General features: G+C 41.9%; 1 long non-coding RNA gene across 1 annotated transcript in view; it reads right to left on the reverse strand.

Moving 5' to 3' along the window:
• The window catches only part of LOC131276579 (uncharacterized), a 69978-nt gene extending 53617 nt beyond the window's left edge, over nucleotides 1–16361 (reverse strand). The window contains exon 1 of the long non-coding RNA XR_011647756.1: nucleotides 14804–16361. This is a non-coding gene — a long non-coding RNA (uncharacterized lncRNA). The remainder of the gene's footprint in view (nucleotides 1–14803) is intronic.
• Between the last annotated feature and the right edge of the window lie 5183 nt (nucleotides 16362–21544).

Raw genomic sequence — 21544 nt, forward strand, 5'->3', positions numbered from 1 at the left:
CCACAACTTGATGGAGTAGGTACTCTTTATTTGTTCTTCAAATTTATGGACTTGTAAACATTTGAGATTCCGTAACTGGCTCTCCTTGAGGAAAACCTGAAATAGAATAAGTCATGATGATATCTCCCTGGGAAGATATCCCTCCACTCTCTATTAGAGAAAATAGTCTTTAATGATTGCAACAAGTCAAAATGATGTGGAGGTAGCAAATCCCAGAGATGCCAGCAGAGGGTGCTGGAGTCGACTGGAGAGAAGCCTCTGAGAAGTACCTGAGGAAGGGAGCCTCAAACAAACCAGGCCTACTTTACAACCAAAGGCTCTCATGTGAAATGAAGCCCTTGTTTCCCTTAAGAAAAAATAAAAACCCTGATGTTGGGAATGGAGGATCAGCCTTTACCCGGGAAGGCATGACCAGGGAAACTTGCATTAAGAGTGCTCTTTACCTCAGCCGCCCCTCACAGCTTACCACAGCTGACAACAAGGGCACACTGAATCCTTTCCAATTCTGTGCCTGAGTCCAGTTGGGGTTAATTTGGTCAAGACTCAGGGGATTTTAAAAACAAACAAAAATCTTAAAGGAAATAACATGTAGAAAATGTGTCTAAATATAATGTTTGCTCTGAGGTGCTCACAGAGATTGTTTTTTTACCCTGACTCTTGGGCTACCTCTGGGGGAAAGGACCCCTCAAATCTGGAAAGAGATCTCTCAACTTTCGGACTGTGAAGTTAAGGCTTCGCAGCAAGCTCCTCTTCCCTTATTGTTCGTCTGAAATAATTTTTTTGTTTTCTTTAAACCAGTATTAAAGTCAAAATAAAATTAACCAAAAAAAAAAAAAAAAAAGAAATTCTCAAAACCTGTGAGAGACTTCCCAATTTAAAATCTGGACTGATAAACTGTCTGTATCTACAAGGCAGTTATTCCATCTGTAAGAATGAATTCCTTCCACCAAATTTAGTCTTGAATTTTCTTGTGCACAGATGTCTGATTTGCTTTGTTATTGGAAGAAATACTCTTCTCTTCCATATTCACTAAACAGTAAACTTAATAAAGAAGTCGGATAGCATTGCTTTCTGAAACGCAGTTGCTAGTTCATTTTCACAGTTTAGCATCTGCTTCCAAGTAATATCAAAAAAACTTAGTTCTTGAGAGTAAGCATCATCAAAAATAAATAATTTTTTTTTGCAGAGTGATTTCCTTTATAAACGCGTAAATCTATTGGACCACATGTTTCTGTGGCAGCTGTATAGATTTCAAACCAAACTATATTATCCATTTGCCTTTGATTGCCTATAAACATTTTCTTGGCCTTTCTAAAGGTACATTGAGAGATTTTTGCTTCATTCTGTGTTGAGAGCCAATCTGCAGCAGATCCTTTGTTCCCACTCTGGCTCTTCTTGAGCCTTCCCCACAAGGCAAGACATTCGTCCAAAGGAGCTTGCCCTTACGATCATTAACATTTTAGAGAGCCAATTGGGAGCACAGCCACATTAGATAAAAGAAATAATAATAGTAACATCATATATAGGAGATAAAGAAACATACATTACGTTATAAAAATATGAAAAATAAGTGCTGGTTTGAAATTTTCTGTATTACTTTTCTGATATAAGGAAGCTATCATTTAAACAAGACAACAAATAAGCCAGTGAATAGTGGCAATTAGTAGCAATTAATAGTAGGACTAATGAAATTATAATTGCCATTTTATTTGAACTCTTAGAAGGAGCTCAGGAAACAAGATCACAATAGTTAGGTAAAAAATCAAACTGGCAAGGGTGGGTGGGTGGGTCGATGAAACTGGCACCATCTCCCTACAAAGTCAATCCACAGGCAGAGTCAAAGGCAGACCGTTAGTGCTCAACACACTGGAGTCGCACGCTTTAGTTGTATTAATATAGCCTGGGCATAAATTCAAACTTATTTTATATCCGAATATGCCTAGAAAGCCAAGTGAGAAGTAGAAGCTCTATAGGCTTTGGATATTCAGGGAGGAGGCAAGCCAAATGTGTCAAGCTTACCTGGAATGTGGGGATGTGTGTTAATTCAAGCTTACCTAGAGGAAATAACCTATCTAATACTCAGATAAAACACTTGAAAAAACTAAGAAAAAGCCCTTTCGTATACAAGCACCATTTGACCCCCCACTCTCATATCCTCTGTATAAAAGGGACCCAAAAATTCTAATCAGGGCTCAGTTTTTATCAGGACAAGAGTCTTCTGAGTCTGGCCGGTCAAAATAAAACTTCCTTCTCAGAATTCTTGTTTCCTGGCCTTCAATACCACGTACACCTGACTTCTCTCTGCTACTGCAGTATCACTCTGAGAGAGCAGCAATGGATGGCCCATTATTGTGAGCCATAAATCATGTTCGCCTATGCCAGTGACGGGGGGAAATTCAGTTGCATTGAGTTCAGAAAATGGATTATCTAGGCCACATCCATTTAAATGGATCTAAATGAAAGGATGTTCTTTTTTTTATTTTTAAAGAGTTAATTAATTAATTAATTTATTTATTTATTTCTCTCCCCTCCCCCCACCTCAGTTGTCTGTTCTCTGTGTCTATTTGCTCTGTCTTCTTCTTTGTCCACTTCTGTTGTTGTCAGCAGCATGGGAATCTGTGTTTCTCTTTGTTGCGTCATCTTGCTGCATCAGCTCTCCGTGTGTGCTGCACCATTCCTGGGTAGGCTGCACTTCCTTTCACGCTGGACAGCTCTCCTTACGGGGTGCACTCCTTGTGCATAGGGCTCCCCTATGTGGGGGACACCCCTGCATGGCAGGGCACTCCTTGTGTGCATCAGCACTGCGCGTGGGCCAGCTCCACACAGGTCAAGGAGGCCCAGGGTTTGAACTGCGGACCTCCCATGTGGTAGACGGATGCCCTAACCACTGGACCAAGTCTGCTTCCTTTTTCTTTTTTCTTTGGATGTTCTTTTTAACTGTTTTTCTTTGGCAGTGTGGCAGCTTGAGGCTTTTACTGATCCCAGAAAAATCGTGGCCTTAGAGCTAATCCATTCCTGTGTGTGCGTGAACCTATTGTAGATGGGGCCTTTTGATCAGGTTACTTCATTAAGGCATGACTCAGGGTAGGGCTTAATCCTCTTTTCTGAGTCTTTTATTATTGGGATGAAAACAAAGAAACAGAGAAAGTCAGAGGAAGGGAGACGTTGAAGCCATGAAACATGGAGAAGAGAAACCAGCAGATGGCGCCATGTGCCTTGACACAGGAGGACTTGTCCAAGATTGCCAGCAGCTGGTCCTGGGGAGAAAAGCCTCACCTGAAGAAGCCTTGATTTGAATATTTTCACAGCCTAAGACCTGTAGGCTTGTAAGTGAACGGATCCCCATTGTAAAAGCCAGCCCATTTCTGGTATATGGCATGTCAGTGCAGCAGACTGCAACGGATTTTGGTATCAGCAGCCCAGCACACTAGAACAGATTTTGGTGCCAGGAAAGCGGGGTACTGAGATGACAAATACCACAAATGTGGGAACAGCTTTATAAACTTGTAAGGGAAAGATTTTGGAAGAACTGTGAGATACATGATAGAAAAGGCCTAGATTGCTTTGAAGAGGCTGTTAGTAGAAATTTGGACACCGAAGGTACTTCTGACCAGGCCTTAGACAGAAAAGATGAATGCACCATTGAAAACTGGAAGAAAGGCCATTCTTGTTTTAAAGTGGCAGAGGACTTGTAAAATTGTGCTCTGATGTTGGATGGAAGGTAGAATTTGAAAGTGATGAGTTTGGATATTTAGCTAAGGAAACTTCCAAACTAAATGAGGAAAATGTGGCCTGGCTTCTCCTTGCAGCTTATAGTAAAATACGAGAGGAAAGGGAGAAGTTGACAACGGAACTCCTGGGCACAAAGAAACCAGGAATTGATGGTTTGCAAAATTCTGAGCTTCTGGAAAGCAAGTCCCCAGAGAATAGTGCCCCATTAGAGGATTTAACCCGTCATTGAACCCAGTCTGCCATTTCCTTGCAACTCATGATTGGAAATGTAGTTACCCAAAGAGTATTGGTGGAAAGTCCTAGGGTCTGATGGTTGCTGCATACGAAACCAACAAGTTTTTCTGTGAGTTCTGTATGCAAGGAGCCACTGTCAGCTTGGACTAAAAGGGACAGAAAAGGGACAGAATGAAGGACTTCAAAGACAGAACCATGAAAACTGAGGTCTGGAATGAAGACATCTTGAGCCAAGGGAGTGGGACTCACTCGTGTATGGAAAGGTGAATACGTCCTGGCACTTGACCCAAGTGGAGCTTCCACCCATTGTTCGGTGGGAAGTGCTGCCACCCCAGGCTTCAGAGAGTGGAGCACATTCCCGGGGATTGGGGAGAGTGTGATCTCTACACCACTGCTCTAAGGAGGTTGAACCTGTGCCTTGGATATTGGGGAGAGTCTGGCCATCACCGCAGTGATCTCTGAGGATGGGGATCGAGTTTGGCTACTATCCAGATGCTTGATGAGGGTGGCGCCAAATGCTTGGCCATCACCCCAGTGCTTGGAGATGTTGGAGCCCTCACCCCAGTGTTTGGGGGAGCAGAGCCATGCAAGCCCTTGTAAAGGGTGGGGCTGCTGCTTCTTCAGGACAAGGAATTGTTCTATAGATGATTCTTAGACCTTGAAATATAATGGAACATGCCCTGCTGGACTTCGGAATTGTTTGGAACCTGTAACCCCTGTTTTCCTTCTAATTTCTCCTTACGGCAATGGGAATGTGTGTCCTATGATTGCCCCTCCTTTGTATATTGGAAGCAGATAACTTGTTTTCTAAGTTTCACAGGTCCACAACCAGAGAGGAATTTGCCCCAAGACAGACCATACCTGTAACTGATTCTGATGACACTTTGTAATATTGCTACTGAAATGATTCAAGGTTCTTTTGCAGTATTATGGTGGATTGAATGTATTTGCATATGGAAGGAATATGGCTCTTTGTGTCCCAGAAGGTAGAGTGTGGTTTAAGGCTTTTCTGGACCCCAGAAAAATCATGTCCTTAGAACTAATCCATTCCTAAGTATGTTAACCTATTGTACAGGGGATCTTTGGTTAGGTCACTTCAGTAAGGGCCTTTTGATTAGATTAATTCAGTAAAGCATGACTCAGGGTGGGGCATAATCCTCTTTCTGGAGTCCTTTATAAATGGGAAGAATAAGGAGAGATACAGAAAGCCAGAGGAAGCAAAAAGCTGAAGCAGCGATACTCGGAAGAGATGGGAGTCTAGCAGATGCCACCATGTGCCTTGCCCTATGACAGACGAGTCCAGGATCAGCAACAGCCAGTCTTCAGGGAGAAAAGGATCTCCTGATGATGAAGCCTTGATTTGGACCTTTTCATGGCCTCAGACCTATAAGCTTATGAGTTAATAAATCCCCATTGTAAAAGGCAACGCTTTTGTGATATATTACAGTCCAAAAGCGACTTAACAAACTAAAACAGGCTGCTATATGGGTTTTGCACTTTTCCTTCAAATTTTTGCATGCATTGTCCAAAACTGGGAGTCTTAGTATCTCAATGAAGAGTTTCGCAGGATGTGAGAATTTCAGGGTTTAAACTGGGACAATTCTAGAGAAAAGAGGTTGGTCACCCTAACTGCCTTCCAAGAGCCCACGCCACCCATACCCCCAACCCCCCCCCCCTCTACCCCCTCTGGGTATCAGAAACCCCAGAACTCATTGTCCAAATGGTCCCAAGCCTGCTTCTGGAACCTGCACGGTCCTCTCCCATGGGTTTGCTCCTGATTGTGCCTTTCCTAGTCCTTCTCCTAGGCCCGCGGTGAGGAGGTGGAGAGGAGGGCCTCTTTGATGATGTGCATCTGGAGCTCAGCTGAACGAGCTGGGGTGTCCGCGTGCCTGCTGGAGCAGCCCCTGGAAGCATGAAACTGGGTGGGGATGGAAGAATGAGGCCGGTTCTGAGACCTTCTTGGCTCCATGGCTCCATGTTTGGCATGGAATTCTAAAGAGTCTGAGAATTTTAATTTGAACCGGGGCTTCCAGGTCATTATGAAGGTCTATTTTTCAAGGTGGGGCCAGAGAATATCTTTTATTTAATAATTTGCTAACTTGGCATATAATTTTAAAATATGTATAGAAATGGTATGTTGACCTCCATTTGTATTCTTACCCCTGGACCCGGCAAGAAGCGTTAGTATGGAGACCTTGCCCATTTGACAATTTGAGTTGCTTTTAAAGAGATCATTTCAACTTTGCTTGTAGGTTTGGGCAATGACCACCAGAGGGCAACAGCAAGCTACAATATTAAAAGCCAACCTCCAGGCTGTGTGTGTGTGTGTGTGTGTGTGTGTGTGTGTGTGTGTGTGGTTTTCCCAGGGGACAGCACAGGTGAAAAGGCTTCCCTGTTTCTTCAGAAGTGTGTTCTTTGTCCCTAGCAGGGCTGGGGGGAATTTTGAGAGCTTATCTCACACTAAGTTCTGCCTCCAATCAGAACGACACTAAATTAATCAGATGGATAAACCTCTTTTGGGGTTCAAAAGCAAATAATCATTTATTCATATATAAAAATTAGTAGTGGCACCCTGGATAATTTTTATTCCTTTTTATACTTTTTTTTTTTTTTGCTGTTGTTTAAAAGAAAAACCCGAATGAACATTTTGTTTTGTTTTGTTTCTTTAGGTTGGAGAGGAATTCTTCACTTTACCTTGGTGACCACTGTTGTCAGTGAATCTCTACGGCCAGGGAAGCTCAAATGGAGCCAAAATCGTGAAAAGAAGATTAGTCATGGGACTAAACATTGAGAAAAGAGATCACATAAATAATGCAAACAGGAAGAGCCAAATCACTGCTCCGGGCTTTGGAAGATATTAGTTGGATATTAAAAGAAAAATGTCATCATTGAAATTAAGTGTCTCTCTCCTTGTTGCCCCCAACTGTGCCGCACTCAACCACGTGAGGCCCCAGGAGACCCCCCCCCACAACCTCTCAGTGTCGTGGAGTCTGCACATGCAAATGGAAGTCCACTTAAAAATACCCGAGTTTGACAATTATTGAAATTGTATTCAAACTCTGGATTACAGCAACATATCTAGCTAATCTTCTCATTTGTCACCAAGTCCAACCTTGAAATGCAAAACGAGCAGGCCAGAGATAAGAACAAAAGTTTTCATATGAAACTAATGAAACGACAGATTTAGACTCTAGGCTGCTCAATCCCCTATGGACGCACAGTAAACATAAATTTGGAATTAGTGATCTGAACACTGAATGTGAAGCCCACAAATCTTTTAGTTACAGTACTCTTCCTATCTATGCCATTTTTCTGGGAACAAATTCCAGTATGTCCATTTAATGCATTTTGGAAAAATTTCTTTTTTTTCAATTTTAATTTTTAAAGAAGCTTTAGATTACATAAATGTTACATAAAAATATAGGGGATTCCCATAATCCCACCACGCCCCTCCCACACTTTCCCACATTAACATCCCTCATTAGTGTGGTACATTTGTTACAATTAATGAAAACATATTGACGCACTGCTACTAACCATGGACTATAGTTTTACATTATAGTTTACACTCTGTCCCACGCAATTTTGTCCCACACATAACATAGGTTATGACACACATAGACCTATAACAGTCACTGCAATGTCATGCAGTACAATTCCAATGTCCCGAAAATGTCCCCGCATTACACCCATTCTTCCCTCTCCCATCCCTCCAGTTCGATGGGTTTTGACAAATATGTAATGGTGTGTGCCCATTATTTTTGTGTGAGATTTTAAAGTGTCAGCAGTTTTTGAAAAGTCCGTGGCAATCCAGCAAAGCCTGTCTAAGGACTATAGCTGTACTGCAGGACATCACTTTGTGATCTCTCTCTTGGACTGCCACTTCTTTGCATGGGATGACATAAATGTGCAATACAAATATTTAAAAAAGATGTTCTTGGTTCATTTGGAAATACCCCTATTTGTTAAAAAGATGACAGTAATGAAAGTTGGTCTGTAAGTGGTTAGCCTTTATTTACCTTTTAACTGGTCTGATTATTTGTGCTTGAAAACAGACCTGGGAGGTCGACTCTGTAAGAACTTCTCCAACCCCACACCTAAGTACTAAATGATATGCAATATCTACTTTTAAAATGAAGCTAAATTCATGTCAGTTTTGTAGTGGGACCTTACAACACTCTTTGAGAAAACTGGATAGGCTAGAGAGTTTGGAAAAACCAGAATGAGGACTGCAGAGCTCATAAGACTATGCGGGGTAGGTTGGGAAGCTAATTTTCTTCATGAAGGGATGCCATATCCTACTGCCTGGCAGGATTAGAAAAACCGTAAAGTATGGGAAGTTTAGCTCCCATACTTCTAACTTCTCCTTTCCGTGCTACTGACCCACAATTTGGCAGCATCTCTTCTATCTGTTAAGACTAGGTTGGGCTTCATATAATCAAAAAATCCCAAGGGTCGAAGTTTGTTTCTCTCTCATGTTTTAGAATTTCCGGGACTGGAATGGTGACTTCGTAGTGTCATCAATGAGACAGGCTGTTCTCTTTCTGCCCTGAAATCCTCAGGAGGTTTCTTCCACTTCATGTTCTAAACTGGCTGCTCAAGCTCCTGCCCTCTACGTCTGCCTTCCAGGCCAAAGGCCTGGGCAAAGATGGGCAGCCTTCTCCTTTTTGAGGAGACTCCCAAGAACCTCCTTAGATACTCTTTGCTTTCTGTTGACTATATCTTAGTCTCCTAACTTTCCTAGCTGCAGTGAAGACCGGCAAATGTAGTCCTTTTACACAGGTATATATTCATAAACAACAACAAAAAAGTGTTCTATTAAAAAGGAAGAAGGGGATAAATACATGCTGAAATAGGCAACAAAACCCATTTCTATTACACCTTCCTTAAATGGTCCTTTATGTTTCTCAAAACTTTTCCTCAGAAAGGAATCTAAAACTCACTCCCTTGAATAAGAGATTGATGAAGGATGAAAGCATCAACCCTACCTAAAGTACTTGCATTTTAATAGGATTAAAGCATTAAGTATAGTTATTAAACTGTAGTAGTATAACTCTACGGGAGGGAGAGGAGGAATAAAGAGAGGAGAGGGGGTGTTTGACAGGAATCAAGGGTGAAATTGCAGCACATATACCATTTTTACGTCCCCTTAGGTAAAATAGCTTGCCTGTAATGCCATCTTCAACTTGTAGCTTCTCTGATGCAAAAAATGCCCAGCTTGTGTAAAATAGTTGTTCTCAAGTGGAAAGAAACTACCTATTCTCATGGTCTCCAGAGTAAATTAAGTGGGCTGCATTCTTCAGTTTATAGTAGTGATTCTCAAACTTCAGCCTTGTACCAGAATTGCCTGGAGATCTTGTTAAAACACCGATTGCTGGGCAAATCCCCAGAGTTTCTGATTTGAGGGCTCTGGGCTTCAGACTGAGAATGTGCTTTTCAAACCCAATGAGGTCCCTGCAACCTAACGTTCAAGAAGGAGCAGTTTATGGCGTTTCTCTCTTTTTCTTAGGTAACTCATAAACTTTTAATGAAAGAGAGCTTTGCTTTCTGCAGGGGGAGACTTAAGATTTGTATAATCATCTGGATGGAACATAGAGTCCCCAGGTTGTTTTGATAGTACACAGATACTTCCCTGCCCCAAAACTTGTCACCATGCCCTATTAGAGTTTCTACTGCTCTGGCTTTTAGTTTCAGAAAAATATTCACATATATTATAAAGGAAAATATTCATTCGTATCGCACTCTTGTACTGTTAAATTGAAGCATTTTATTTCAGAAAGAGTACACATTCAAGTTTCAGGAGAAGGCAATAGTATTGTTCAATGAAGGACAATAAATATTCTACGTCTTTTTGGGCCAAAAGACACAGGAAAAGAGATGGATGGTTTCCTTAAAATGGCAACATTCCCAAGCAAATGTTGGCTATGATTTTATCAGAGGAAAGACAGATTCTGGGATTTGAATTATAACTCATTTGGAATGTTTATTAAGTGATGCTAAAATTAGTGGATAAAATACCCCTTCAAAAACTGGTAAAAGAAATAAAATAAAAAATAAAAACAGAAAGAAAAGGAAGAATAGAAAGGGCTGGAAAATATTTAATAATAATCAGGACTCTTCTGGAAATAAATACTAATAATGCAGAGCTAATTTGACTTTTTTTACTGGGAGACATTAAGACAATATATGTACGTTAGTTCCTTGTGGGGGGAAAAGGGGTTTCAATAGGAATCATATTGTGTCTGCTTATTTTATTTGAAATGTTTTGTTTTGAGTACTCATCACTGGATTTATAAAATGATCCACTAGCTTACAAAAGTTTTATGTGATAGATATATTGACTTAATGCTATTATTTTTTTGTTTGTGTTTAGTTCAAGAACATTGCTGTAGTTTTTGAGATTCAATTGGCATATCAATTTGTACAGACTATTTATAAATATTTACAGGGTTACTGTTGGTTTGAAAGAATATCTTTCAACAAATATTAGCCCACAATGTTAGGACTAGAAAGTAACATAAAGTAGAGCCTTTGTCCTCAAAAGCACTTCTCTGTAGCAGAGACACAAGATATATGTAAAGCAGCATGTGATTGTCAAGTGAGATAAAGAGATGCCTTTTTTCAAAAGACAAGAAGCCTCAGGGGCAGCTAGAATGACCATGGTGAGCTCATGTCCAGGATTGAACTGGAACTCTGGCTCGGGGCAGGGGTAGGCAGAGAGCAGAAATGACTAATTCGACAACACAGCCTTGGGGACGCTGCCTCCCTCCTAGAGCCTCAGTCTCTTCCTCTGTGAAATGGGTGCCTTGGACTGGAGGGTCTCTAAGGACCTTCTCTTCTCTAACATTCAGTCATTCTGGGGTGAGTGTGCAAGAGACAGTTTTGTGCTAAGGGCACAGGGAATTGGTTCTGGCCGTCGTGTCAACCGGGAATTATTCCAGGTCCCCATTCGTTCCTTGCCGTTTAGGCTGGATTCTGTGTGTTGGCATTAAAGACAATGTGTATGGCAAATAGGACATAAAGCATAGAGCAATTATTCATATTCTGACAAAGAAATTTATCCAAAAATCACTTTTTCTCCCCTAACCGAACACCCCTCCCTGGTCCCATCACACACAGGCACACCGGTCACCGAGGAGGCCCCCTTTCCCTCTCTAACCAGCATCACAGAAGAGTTGACATGGTAACTGTACTAGTCAGCCAAGGGGGTGCTGATGCAAAATACCAGAAATCGGTTGGTTTTTAGAAGGGTATTTATTTGGGGTAGGAGCTTACAGACACCAGGCCATAAGCATAAGTGACTTCCCTCACCAAAGTCTATTTTCACATGTTGGAGCACGATGGCTGCCGACATCTGTGAGAATTCAGGCTTCCTGGGTTCCTATGTTCCTGGGGCTTGCTTTTCTCTGGGTTCAAGATTCTTTCCTTCCTGGGGCTGGCTTCTCTTTCCTCTGTGAGCTTGCTTGCTGGGGCTCCAGCTTAAGTCTTCAGCGTCAAACTCTAACATCAAGACTCCAACATCAGAAAACCCCAACTCTGTTCTTCTCCATGCCTTTTATGGTAGGTGGGGACTCAGCATCCTAATCATAACTCAGTCATGCCCAGGTACAGATTACAGGCATCATTTAGTATTTCTTTGTGGAATTCATCAATAGTATTAAACTGCTACAGTAACTCCTGCTATTTTTAATCAGGTTACCTTGACTGCTCATAATTCAGGCTGGTTACATGAGTAAATCGACTCCATGCAGGGAGAGCTCTGCTCCCTCCCCTCTGCCTTTTCCTAAGTGGCTCCCCAAATCCCTGCAGACTCAGTTCAGACATTACCCCTGGGACCCTCCTGACACCCCGACCCCCCAGCCTGGGGGCTTGCTCACACCTTCCCCTACCAGGGAACAGGAGTCGAGTTATCACTAGAGAATCCGCAAATCCCACTGCATCCTTCCCTCATCACACTTCGGCACCGGTAAAGTCTTAGTTAAATGTACATCAGGTGAAGCCTGAGGACTGGCTCCAAGGGACTTCTCAGGGTATTCATAATCATATTTGATGTGTGGAAATGACCAAATGCGTTCACAAATAGGATTTCACGCAAATTTTAGCATGGACTGGCCAGTTGGGTGCTATTATTACCCCGTTTTGCAGGTGAAGAATCTATAGCTCAAGGGAGTAAGGGGACCTGCCCACACTCAAGAGCTTTGTAAGTGGTAGACCGAGAACTCAGTGAAAAACTTTTTTGGCTCCTAACTGAAGTGTGCTTTCTCCATACAGTTGTCAGAGGACAGGCGATTCCACAAAATGGATGCAGGTTTTTTGGTGGGGGGGTGAGGGGCAGTATCTCTCCACATCCCCCTTTGCCTTAACTGCATTCTGTTCTTTCACCACCGGGAAGGTGGCCCTGTGCTTTTTTGTTGTTGTTGTTGTTTTTATCTCTCTCCCCTTCCCACTCTCTCCCTCCCAGTTGTCTGCTCTCTGTGTCCATTCACTGTGTGTTTTTCTGTGTTCGCTTGCATTCTTGTCAGCCCCACCCGGAATCTATCTCTTTTTGTTGTATCATCTTGCTGCATCAGCTCTTTGCGTGTGTGCGGCGCCATTCTTGGGCAAACTGCACTTTTTTCGTGCTGGGCCGCTCTCCTTGCGGGGCACACTCCTTGTGCATGGGGCTCCCCTACCCAGGGGACACCCCTGTGTGGCAGGGCACTCCTTGCACGCATCAGCACTGCACATGGACCAGCTCCTCACATGGGCCAGGAGGCCCTGGGTTTGAACCCTGGACCTCCCATGTGGTAGGCAGGTGCTCTATCCATTTAGCCAAATCCACTTCCCATATTGTTGTTGTTGTAAAGATTTACTTATTTACTTCCCCCCCCCTTCCCTTCTTCCTACCCTGTTGTTTTTGCTGTCTGTGTTGTCTCCTTTTTCATTTTCTCTATTTCAAGATTCACTGGGATTCGATCCTGGAGACCTCTGATGGGGAGAGAGGTTCCCTGTCAATTGTGCCACCTCAGTTGCTGGTTTCTGTTGTGCTTCACCTTGTCATTATCTTGCTGCGTGACTCACTTTTGCAGGGCACTGGCTCACCATGTGGGCACTCGCACAGGCACTGGCTTGCTGCACGGGCACACTTTCTCTTCTTTTTCACCAGGAGGCCCCAGGGGTTGAACCCGGGTCCTCCCATATGGTAGGCGGAAGCTCTATCACTTGAGCCACATGTGCGTCCCTGGTCCCCGTGTTTTGTCTCTGAGCTTCTGTGTTGCTCTAGCAGCAGAAACTCAGATACACTCGATCTCAAAGTGATGGCCCTGGTGGGTGACCCTGCACTCAGGGACTTGGGCAGAGACTGGCCTTGCAGTGCATCAGCCAGTTATCTTTAATTCATACCTCATAAACAGTTCCATTGACTTCAGAAGTCCTTAATTTAAAAGCCAGGGCCAGTGGGCAAAAGCCATTACAAGAGGTCCCCTCACAGAGAGAAAGGAGAGAGGAAAAAAAAACCCGATGTCCCTTTCAATCCTCAAGAGAAGCGAGCATTACGGTGGCATCTTCTCCTCCAGCCCCTCCTCTGCGATAACTTCCAGGACTCTCAAATAGGAGAGGGTGAGGAATCCCAAGGGTGCTTGTAAACTGCCCGCAGCTCTCTGAGATGGACCAAGACACATCACCTTAACTCACCGTTCATTGCAGGAGCGGTGAAGGAATTCCACAGGTGTGTCTTTCCAGGGTGGAGAGAACGCTGGGATTTGTGATCTGGTGCTTCTTTAGTGCCTTCGCGAGCCCCTAACGATACTGCAGAGCCATATGCACCTGGCTTTCTTTTGTGTTCAAAGCAGAAAGGAAAGTTGGATTTAAAATGTTCCAGATGTAGAGGAATTGATCTTGGATGGAAGTTCTCAGAGCACTGGGAAAGTGCTGGACGATGTTGGCTTGTGATACTTACAGCCAAGAGGCTGCATCATAATCAGCAGACTAGCTGTCATAGGTAACATACTAAAATCATTTGGGGATTTTAGAAAGAGGTGAAAATAATAGAGACTATGTTTTATGCATCCCCAAACAAGCTCATACTTCAGATGCTTGATCCTCACCACACTCATCTGTAGACCATTAAATGATCTTTTTTTTTTTTTTTTTTGGAGCACCTCTTATATACCAGACACTAGATAAGGAATATACATACACATATAACCCATGATCTCAAGACTGGCCTCAAAGAGCTGTCAGTCTGTGCAGAAAGCCAGGTAAAGTGAGCTTCTTGTCATTAGCTTGCAAAATGCCAGCACTAACTGTACCTTGTTTGATGTCTCTAGAGCATGAACGTGGGGCATAAAATGATTCTAATATTCTAATAGAACTTGCCAGATGATCTATTTTTTCTTTCATATGCTATTGCATGCAAGGTTTTGGGGGTGCCTAAAAGCTCTTCCAGGGTCCCAAGATTTTCAGCTGGTTTACTTCCACTCTTGAGGAGGGAACACGGGCTGTCCTGCCACAATGTGTCTTTCATTTCTTTCTCGCTCCACAGAAGCAAAGCCTGGGAGTAACTAAAGTCCAGAGACAGCCTGGCCTGGCGGCAGGGGAATTCAGACCTCCCACTGCTCTGCCTTTGACCTTTTGTGTCGCCACCCGAGTTCGAGCTCGGTATCTCTGCTAAACTCGTTCCGCGTGTGCCTCCTCCCACTCGCCGCTGACCGAAGGCTGAGGTCAGTGCTTGGTTTTGTTCCTTCCTTCCTCTGCCGCGGGACCCCCGCCCGCTGCGCGTTCCCGTGGATGCGATCCTCTCCAACACCTGATGCTTCCACACTCAACTCCCGCCCCCTCCTGCCCAGCTCTACCTTACCTGCGGGGGCACCTGCTGCTCTCGTCAGGGCTCCAGGAGCGAGGTGGAAATGGCTTTTTTCCATTTCCTGTGGGGCCAGCTTCACGTCCCCCGGCCTCCGATGCGGCCCTGCCGCTTGACGGGCCAGAGAACCGCCTGTCTCCCCGCCACAGGCCTCGGCGTGGGGCCGAACCACGGCGCCAGCCTCTTGCCTGCGTTGATATCCAGGTGCTCAGAGGCGGTCTGCAAATACAGGTTTCAGTCTTGCTGTGGAAAAAGCCTCCCTGAGAACAAAGACAACAGGAAGAGGCAGAGTTGAGGGGGTGGGGGTAGGGAGTGGAGGAAGAGGGGGAGAAAGGGGGATTCAAAGAGAGAGGGAGGTGGGTAGCAGATGTGGTGTAGGCAGTTGGGTGCGCACCTCCCATGTGGGGGGGTCCCAGGTTCGGTTCCAGTGCCTCCTAAAGAAGATGAGTGGGTGGCAATGAGCAGATGGCAACAAGCAGATGCAGTGAGCAGATAATGAGCAGATACAACGAGCAGAGAGCAAGCAGACACAGAGAGTGGACAGAAGAGCAGACACAATGAGCAGACAATGAGTAGAAATGAGTAGACAGATGAGGGAGCCATCTTGGGGAGGGGGGGAGAGAAAGAAACAGACTGACAGAAAGAGGGAGTCAAGGAGGAGGAGGAGACTAAGGGGGAGAGGGCTAGAGAGAAGAGAGCTTAGAAAACATTTTCCAAACCATGGTGACCGAAGTCAGATCTGCCCTTGGACTTTCCAGTAAACTAAACCAATAAATTACATTTTATTTTTCTTTAAAAAAAAAAAGGCTTAGACACAATGAGCTGTCCATATCTATTTTTCCTCACTATGTACCTGCCCTGGCTTCTGTAGCTTGCTTCCTTGTTAACTCTGCCAGATATGACCTCAAAGTTATTAATAGACGTTCAGCCTTGTTGATTCCCGAGTAGGTTTCATATGCCCTCCAGCTACCATGCCCGTGACTCTGTTTCTGCTTTATAAACAAGTATTTTAGGCTTTTGCTCCTGCTTGCAGCTACCCCAGCCCTTTCGACTCCATCACACGCTTTTCCCACTCCATCTCATCCCTTCCCTGGTTTTCTTTGCTGTTCCCAATTTGGTCTGAAAGCACGTAGCACCTTAACCCACATCCACAGCTGAGATTGGACCCCCATTCAGAATATCAGCTAGCTCTTGGAAAGAAAATATCTTAATTAACTGAAACACACATAAATACCCGCATTAGTACTTCAGCTCTACCCCTGCATTTCCAAACAGAAGACGTGCCGACTAGAAGGGAATAGGAGATATTTCAAGCTGTGTGACAGGTCAGTGGGGTTTGAAACCCGCCCAGCATTCTTCAAGCAAAGCTGCAGTTGTGATAGCGATCATTTCCTGTTCTGCTCGCATTCCCCGCTGCCTAAATGGTCACATTTTGTACGGCCCAACTTTGTCCTCTCAGGATCCAGGGTCAAGTAAATGATAGTAGAAGAGACAGAGAGCAGCATATGCATTGCTAAGCATTTGACTCACACTGAAGGAGGAACACCATAAAACTACAAAGAAATGAAAAAAAAAAAAACCAGACCAAAAAAAACTACAAAGAAAGTCCACAAATAACCACTTTGACTAAAAAAAATAGAGTTTGAACTTCCTGATTTTGAATATTCATGAAAGTGCATTTCCCAGACCTCTGTACTTGGAAGATATAACATATTCCCTCACTGAGCTCCTGGCGCTTGAATTAGCCCAGTCTCTGCCCCTTGCAACCAAACCAGATAGGTCTAATAAATGCTATGAAGCTGTAGTTCACTTTTACCAACTTAGCAGGATGACTCTCATCCTCCCAACAGGTAAAAGGGAGGAGGGTGTGAATAGTGTAATTGTGTTCAACGGAAAGGAGAACACAAGTCAAATTTAGCATAACCTGACTTAGACCTAAGAGAGGAAAGAGAAAGGTAATTCTAAATCTTATTACTTTTTTCCAGTGCCTATCTTCTAGAAGCTCTTCTTTATTCTTTCAAGAATGAGATGAATCACTTCCATAAAAGTTGCAGCTCAGTTGATATCATTGAGAGGAAAGCAAGACCTGCCATATAAGGCAAAAAACAGGGGAAGGGGAGCTATTGGAAGGATATTGGGAATTTATAGAAGCAAAGGAAGGCTATAGAACCAGCTTTTAAAAAAATTGTTTTTAAATACAGATTCACAAGACGTTGCAAAGATAATACAGAGTTATGGAGAGGTCCTGTGAACCATTCACCAAATTTTCTCAATGGTTATAACTTAACATAGCTACAGTATGATATGTATGAAAATTTATATTGGTACATTGGTGTGTGTGTACATTTTTGCCATTTTATCAACTGTTTAGATTTGTGTAACTACCACTGTAATTAAGATACCAAATTATCCTGTCACTATAAAGATATCTTTTCTACCCTTTTGAAGTGATATGCATGCCCTTTCCCCACCGTTTTGCACTATACCATTTCCTGTAATCATGGATTTAGCTGTTTCCCACCAATTTGATATATTGTATTTTCATATTCAATCAGTCAATATATATATTTTGTTTCCCTTGAGACTTCCTCTTTGACCCATGGATTATTTTAAAATGTTTAGTTTTGTTCCCAGTTGTTTGGAGAAGCCCCTGTTTTCTTTGTTATTGAATTCTAGTTGAGTCCATTGTGGTTAGAGAACATACTCTATGATTTAAATTCTTTTAAATTTGTTGAGGTTTGTTTTACGATCCAGTATAGAGTTTATCTGGAATATGTTCTTTGGGTGCTTGAAAGAATGTGCATTCTGTGGTTGAGTGGAATGTGCTATAAATGTCAGCTTATCTCCTGTCAGTTGATGTTATTGTTAAGTTCTATACAATTGTTGATTTTCTGTCCAGCTGTTCTATCAATTGTTGAGAGAGGGGTGTTGAAGTCTCTAACTACAATTGTGACTTTATCTATTTCTCATTTCACTTTGTCAATTTTTCTTCACATATTTTGCAGCTCGCTCTTTTTAGTGCATACACATTCAAATTGCTATGTCTTTTTGGTGGATTGACCCATTTATTGTTATATGCTCTTGTTCTCTATTCCTGATAATTTTCTTTGATATGAAGTCTACCTTATCTAATACTAATAGAACCATTCCTGCTTTCTTTTGATTAATGTTTGCAGGGTATATTTGTTTCTATCCTTTTACTTTAAACTTATCTATATTTTATATGTAATGTGAGTTTCTTATAGACAGCTTATAGTTAGGTCGTGCTTTTTAAAAATATACTTTATTGATTTCTGTTTTAAATTGGAGTATTTAGACCACTGACATTTAATGTAATCATTGATATGCTTGGGCATCAATCTATCATTTATTTATTTCTTTTTTGCTTTCTGTATTTAATTTCTGTTTTCCTTTCTCCCGTCTTTCTGTGTATTACATGAACATTTTTAGAATTTCATTTTGATTTACATGTGGTGTTTTTGAGTGTATCTCTTTTATAGCATTGCTCTATGTATCATATTAAATATGCATAGGTTATCAAAGTATACAGGTAACAGTATCATACCAGTTCAAATGAAGTATACAAACTTACCTCTCAATTTTTTGTTTCAAATATTAAACAATTTATAAAACTTAAGAGTAGAAGGAAAGTCTATGTAAATTTATGTATATTTTCACTCTTTTCAATGCTCTTTCTTCTCTACTGATGTTCCAAGTTTTCTTCTTTTATTTTTTCCTTTCTACTTAAGGAACTTCTTTTAGCCATTCTTTTAGACTTTGTGGGCCGGTGACAAATACTTCTAGTTTTCCTTCATCTCGGAATGAAGAAGTCATTCCTCTTCATTCCTAGGTAATATTTTCATTGGGATAAAATTCTGGCTTGACATTCCTTTTTATAGTCCTTGAAAAAATGATTTATCATTTCCTTCTGGTCTTCATAGATACTGATGATCCATCTGATGACTTTCAAATTGTTTTCCCCTATAATTAAAGTATAATTTCTCTCTTGCTGCTTCCACTAGTGTTCTTAATCATTAATATTCAAAAGTTTTACTATGGTGTGTTTTGGTTCTAATTATTTGGAGTTCACCCTGTTTGAGCTTAGCTCAGTTTTCTGAATGCATAAGTTTGTGTCTTTTACCAAATTTGAAAAATTTTTGCCTATAATTCTTCAAACACATTTTCAGCTTCTTTGTTCTCTCCCTCTGTGATCCTAATGACACAAACATTAGATATTTTTTATTGTCCTTCAGGTTTCTGAAGTTCTCTTCTTTTCTTTTTTTGTTGTTATTTCTCTTTCTTTTAATTTTTTTAGAATGGTAATTTCTATAGTTCTATCTTCAAGTTTACTTTCTCTTTCTTTTCTCCTCTCCATTTTGCTGTTGAGCCCATCCAATGAGACTTTTTTATAAATTAATTTTTTTAAAGATTTATTTTATTTTATTTTATTCCCCACCCCCTCCCCGTTGTCTGTTCTCTGTGTCTATTTGCTGCATGTTCTTCTTTGTCTGCTTCTTTGTCATCAGTGGCATGGGAATCTGTGTTTATTTTTGTTGCATCATGTTGTTGTGTCAGCTCACTGTGTGTGCAGCGCCATTCTTGGGCAGGCTGAAATTTCTTTTGCACTGGGCGGCTCTCCTTACAGAGCACACTCCTTGCGTGTTGGGCTCCCCTATGCGGGGCACACCCCTGCGTGGCACAGCATTCCTTGTGCACATCAGCACTGCGCGTGGGCCAGCTCCAAATGGGTCAAGGAGGCCCAAGGTTTGAACTGCGGACTCCCATGTGGGAGACAGATGCCCTAACCACTGGGCCAAGTCTGCTTCCCATAAATTAATTTTTAATTTTAAGATTTTTACTAATGTGCTGTTCAGGTCTAAAATTTCAGAGTTGGGTCCTTTTTATTTCTTCTATTTGTTTGCTGAATCTTTATTTTTCATTTGTTTAAGTTTGTTTTTAATTGCTTGTTGAAGCATTTATTTTAATGATAACTGCCTCGAAATCCTTGCCAGATAATGCAAACACCTCCTTGTTTGTTTGTGTTGATTGTCTTTCTTCATTCAGTGTGAGATTTTCTTGGTCTTAGTATGACAAGTGATTTGTAATGGAAACATGGACATTTCAGGTCTTTTATTATGATACTCTTGACCTTATTTAAACTTTCTGTTGTAATGGGCCTTCTTTGACACCACTTTAGCAGGGAAGGAGACACACAATTCTGATATTGTCAGATAGGGCTGGAAGTCCAGATTCTCTACTCAGCCTCCATCGATACCTCCACTGAGGTAGCTCAGAAGATGGAAGTGCTCCCAGAGAACTCACCTTCATGGCATTCCTTTGGTCCTGAGGTACTACTTTACTTACCATCTTCTCTATAGCTTTCAGGGTCTTATATCTTTTCCAGGTTTATTAGCTGTACTTAATGGTGGGGGGGGAGGTAGGGAAAATTATGTCTATCCATCTTTGTGTAATTACAAGTCCTTATAACCAGATTTTGGGGGCGGGGAGAGGAGTGGGGAAGAAGCAAAGCAGCTCAGCAGGGTGCTAAGAAGCAGAAACTCCAGGATTTATCTCAATCAGGGTGAGTTGCCAGTACAAATTGCCTGTACTAGGGTGAATAATCTCCAACTGTTAAAAATAATGAGAAACAAAGACAATCTATTGGCCAACCTTACCTACCCCTTGATAAAAGAAGTGAGAGGTAGAGTCACGTTAGCCCTTATAGCTTTCACTGTTTTAATCAGGCTTTGAAATTTCCTGTCCTACCAGGAATACAAATTTTCCACAATGGAAAATAGGATGGTTTGGGGAAGAGGGAATGGATACTGAGAAAAATGTAATCCATCCAATATCCATTCAATGTATACTGCAGGTCATAGTTTTTGTCCAATGCTTATATGTGTTTTTCCATTTGCTGTACTTTCAAAAACACCCCCCATATCTAATATAGTACAACTAATTCATATATAATAAAATTATGTGACTCAAAATCTTGTAAGTTATTTCTCTACCTCCAAGATGGAGAACTCTATTTAATGACCATTTCCCCTCCATTAGTTCTGCTGTGATTTCAGTTCTATTTTCTATAACATAACCACCAATGACATATGATTATTCATAGGTAAGGAAAAGGAAAAGGAATAAAATAAAATAATTGAAATATATAATCACTTGTTGAAATAGATAGACAAAACAACAATTAATGGATAAAGATAGGGTCTATGGACCTTATTTCTGTAGCTGGTTGTGGGGCCATAACATGTGTTTCCCTCTGCCTTTTTCACATACATATACTATGTTCCTCTTGCCATCTCCAAACAGTAAATTGGTCAGGAGATTGCTTGACAAAGTGACCAAAAGCTTTTTGCCTTCCTAAGGGACCCGAGTCCTTAACAGTCTCTCCATTAAGGACTTCATTTAACCATTACTACCAGACTGGGTTGTACAAGGAAGTCCCAAAGGGAATAACTTGGGATTCGTCAATATTCTTCTCTGCCAAAATGTGTATGGAGTTTCCCACATAACTAAAATCATAGCATTCTTTTTCATATGTTCACCCAGTGACATAGGAAACCCCAAGTTCCCATGGAAATGAGCATTAAAATCCTTAGATTTCCAAGTCCTAAGAATAGGAAACTATAATGCTATAGATGGCAAGTATGTGTATACTCTTGTGAAGCACCAAATTTATTTCCATTTCTGTGTTCTCAGACCCATGCACACTAGCTGAGGGTGAAA

This window comes from Dasypus novemcinctus, chromosome 29 (genome assembly GCF_030445035.2).
Source record: "Dasypus novemcinctus isolate mDasNov1 chromosome 29, mDasNov1.1.hap2, whole genome shotgun sequence".
NCBI classification, from domain to species: domain Eukaryota; kingdom Metazoa; phylum Chordata; class Mammalia; order Cingulata; family Dasypodidae; genus Dasypus; species Dasypus novemcinctus.